The 4,332-nt window shown below is 40.8% G+C and overlaps 1 pseudogene; it reads left to right on the forward strand.

Moving 5' to 3' along the window:
• The first annotated feature begins 362 nt into the window (after nucleotides 1-362).
• Nucleotides 363-768, forward strand: LOC102895063 (annotated as a pseudogene).
• Nucleotides 769-4,332: the final 3,564 nt, after the last annotated feature.

Genomic DNA, 4,332 nt, shown 5'->3' on the forward strand with positions numbered 1-4,332 from the left:
CACTCACTACCACACAGTTACTGAGAACGATGAAGTGGAAGTATACGTAATGACAACCCAAACGGGCTGTACTATATCATGTTAAAGAAAAAAAAATGTTCTAAATTGATGTGAAAAACAAAATCTTACTTTTGTAAAAAAAATAAAAGGCTCAGTTTTTGTAGCTATTATCTTTAGGTGATGAGAATTTAGGAAGTTTTTGTTTTACTCTTTTGCTTATGTGTACTATGTAATTTTTCTATAATGAACGTCTATTAATTTTGTATCTATTGTTATTTAAAAAAAATAACAAGTAAATCACCTTCCTGTCCTTATTCCTGGGTGCTGCCTACAGAGGTGGCAGCCATCTCCTATTTGGGGTCATGGTTGCCCTCAGAACTCTCCTAAGCCCAAGAGCATCGAAAATGGACCAGGAAGTTCATCCAGCACCAGTAAGACCGATATGCCAACATTAAGTGTAACTGGCAGAAACCACAGTCATTAACATCAAGGTGCAGAAAAGATTCAAGGGCCACACGGTGATGCCCAACATTGGTTATGGGAACAATGAAAAGACAAAGCACATGCTTCCCAGTGGCTTCCAGAAAGTTCTTGGTTCACAACATCATGCAGCTAGAAGTGCTGCTAATGTGCAACAGATCTTACTGTGCTGAAACTGCTCAGAGCTGTTTCCTCCAAGAACCACAAAGCCATTGTGGAAAGAGCAGTCAGCTGGCCATCAGAGTCACCAATCCCAATGCCAGGCTGCTCAGGGAAGACAATGAATAGACAGCTCATGTGCATGCTTCATTTGTGGTAACTAAAACCATAAAAACTCTGCCATCTGGCATTGCCTCCCTTAAATCAGAAACAAAACCCAAGAAAATCTAGCTAAAATGGAATGAAAAAATATCTGCATGTTGCTCGTTCAGTCCTCACAACCCTATGAGGTTCAGTTACTCGTTCAGTCCTCACAACCCTGTGAGGTGGATGTGTTTGAAACAATCGGTGTTCTGACAAATCTGTGTGTTTGCCAGCATTTCCCAGCTTCCTCTGTAGTCAGGTTGGTCATAAAACAGACTTCTGGCAAATAGAATATGGGCAGAAACTATGTGCCCCCTTCCAACCTCCTACAGTCTTTTTTTGCTTTCTCTTCATGTACCCAACTGCAAGCAAAGGACTCCAAGCTGGGCCCAATGAAAGGAGCTCAGATGCTCAGAGAGAGCTATACAGGAAAATTATCCATCTATACCCACCTATAGAATAAGAAACAAACTTTTACTAACTAAGCCATCAGGATTTAGGGCTGTTTGTTGCAGTAGCATAGCCTGTCCTACCTCAATTAATACAGGTTCATACTATTGTTATCCTGTTTTACAGATGAAGTAAGTAAAGCTCAGAGAGATGAGGTAACTTTTTAAATCTCGCAGCTATACAGAGCAGAACTAGGAGTCAAACCAATGCTTGTTACACTTTAAAGCCATAGAAGACTGGACACCCTACAAAGGACAGTTACACTTTCTTCCTGGATAGGAGGGCAACAAGTCTTCTCACAAATGCTGATTTTCAGAGTGATTATCAAGTATACCTATAAACTGATAGAGGTGTATATTAAACTTGAGGTACATAAAAATCACTTGGGATGCTGGTTTATAAATGCCAGTTCCAAGACCTCATTCTCATAGATTCTGATTCAGTAACAAGAGGAAGAGACAAACAATCTGCATTTTTAATTAGCATTAAAGAAAAAACCTAATGCTATAGTCAGGGCTTATGAGGTAGTTGATCCTAGTGGTAGACAAGTGCCATCCTCCTCGCTCCCCACCCTATGACCTCCCCTAATGTCTGGAGAAATTCCTCCTCCTTTTTGGGTCAATATGTCAGAGAAATCCCACCACCCACCGCAGAAGCTGAAAATTACATACCTTCCCAGATTTCAGGCGCATAACCTAGACTCACCCTCTCAGTCACACCCACCCCAGACTTGGGGCCAAAATCAGTGAAGGAAAGGAGAACTGAGATGGGCCATGTGATAGCGCTTGTAAAAAGACCTGTGGTGAGGTTTTAGGATCCTTCTAAATAAATAGTCCCAAACCCACTTTTGCTTTCCTGCAATTTCTGTGAGCTACCCTAAATCCTTTTAATAAATGTCATTTCAGCTTTAAATCTGCCAAAGTGGATGGCTTACTGTTGCTTCCTGTTAAAAACTCTGCCTGCTATATCATTGTGATCCAACAGCGGTACAATTTCAATAATCTCAAAGAAATGTCAAAATAGCTGCAGTTTTTACTATTTAAACATAGTAAAGGCTATAGCAATAATTTGTAAAGCTACCTTTTCCTCTGCATCCACTCGCTCCATACCTTGAACATCTGCAAACACTCTACCAACAACAACAACAATCTCCTTCCCCAGGACTTTAATGACATTTCCTTCTTCCTTTACTTTTCCCTTTGCCTCTCAGTTCTGCTGTAGAAAACCCTCTGGAGAACCTCTCTGACAAAGGCAGATCCCTCTCAGAGGGCACTAAATGATTAATGAGGAACAGGAAAGGCAGATTCCATTTTAATGAACTTGGGAGAGGAAACCTGAGAATTCTTATATGTTTATACTTTTTTGTTGCCACATATCTCAAAAGTGAGCGATTCTTCTTTCTAGGACACTGTGAAGCCCAGAAGAATGGGCTTCACAGTGTCCTAGAGCTGGAAGCAGTGGTTGGATTTTGACCAGGGAAACCCAGAGTTTCCAGATAATTTTTGTTGAGAGTCTGATAAGCAGAGAATTAGAATACACTAAACCAAAAGCTTGATCTCTAGACAAGCATAAGGTGTACAAACCTCAGGACAAACCACGCTTGCGCAAGAAAAATAATTTACTTTGTTTTTCTGTAACTGTATTCATATTTTAGCTTTCATCCTGTCTGGTGGCTGAAACAATCTCGGTTAATTCAGGGGCCTCCTTTTCTCTGAAGTTGAATCTAAGTTCCAGGAGGCTTAGTCAAGTCACAGCTTGACATCTGCATCCTGATAACCATCTACTAGGCTGGCATCTGCTCCTTGCTCCACACGTGTGCTATTATCTCATCCCTGCTTGTGACCTCTGGGCCTCTCTAAGTGTGGCTCTTCTTGCTTCTCTCAGCTGACTCTTGGGTCCACTTTCTGTTGCATCTTGCTTTTTTTCTTGGGAGCAAGAGGGAATTCTATGACGCCACTGCAGGTCCATCAACCCAGATACTGCAAGTAACCATTTTCACTCATTGCTCCTATTTCTGGCCCAGTGCAGGATAAATTGGAGAGGTTTATCACCCCTTAGGTTTTGCGCTAAAAGCAAGAATATGTGTCCTCTGCCCTTGGACCCTTAAAACCTCTCTGGGGTTTCTATCAATCCCCCACTTCCACTCCCAGGATACAGCCCAACCAGGCAAGGCACAGGGCACCTCTCTGGGGGCCTAGCTTGTTATACTTCCCTCCACTCCTCTGCTCCCATCAATCCAGGAAATTGTGTAAAGCTAGTTTTGAGGGTGGAAAAGGCTGGCTCTGAGTCATGTATTCTTTGGAATCATTTGTCCTATGCCCTGTGTTCGCTCTGGTCCCTGCTGTGGAGTAGGCTTTTAGAACTACAAAGGCTTCTTTCCCTCTTGCTGCGTTGCTCCTGCCCGGAGGCTGAGTATACTGAGGTTGAGTGGGAGGAAGAGCCCTGGGAAAATCCTGGGGCCGGGTGCAGGCACAGTGGTTAATATCTTAAAATATTATTCTACCACAGAGATCTGATATATAATGTTTGCTGGGGCTTATTTTTTTTGGCTTTTTATAAATCTCTAAGAACATCGCACTCCTACTCAGCCTCCCACATTAGATAGTGATTAGATTATAAGGCATTGTGTTCAGATGGTTGGTATAATTGATTCCTTTGATCACGTCCATTTATTTAAAGAACAGAGATTACTTTATCTTTGTGTACTATACAAGTGCAACTTTTGTGTACATTTGAGATTAATTGCTATAAAATGAAGTACACTATTTTCTTGAATTTCATGTAAATGGAATCATACAATGTATACTTTTTGTATATCTGTGTTCTTTTGCTCAGCTAATATTTGTGAGATTCTGTCTTGTTGTTTTAGATATTTTTTAAAAAATTACTATATAGCATTTATTGTATGAATAGGCCTAAATTTATTTACCTATTCTTTTGGTGAAGGATATTTGGGTTGTTCCCAATTTGGAGTTATTACGAAAAATCTTCTATGAACATTTTTCTAGCAGACACAGGCTTCATTCCTCTCGGGTATATACCTAGAGTAGGATTGCTGGGTAATAGGATAGTTATATATTTAGCTTTAATATAAAATGC

This window comes from Pteropus alecto, unplaced genomic scaffold (genome assembly GCF_000325575.1).
Source record: "Pteropus alecto unplaced genomic scaffold, ASM32557v1 scaffold239, whole genome shotgun sequence".
Lineage (NCBI taxonomy): Eukaryota > Metazoa > Chordata > Mammalia > Chiroptera > Pteropodidae > Pteropus > Pteropus alecto.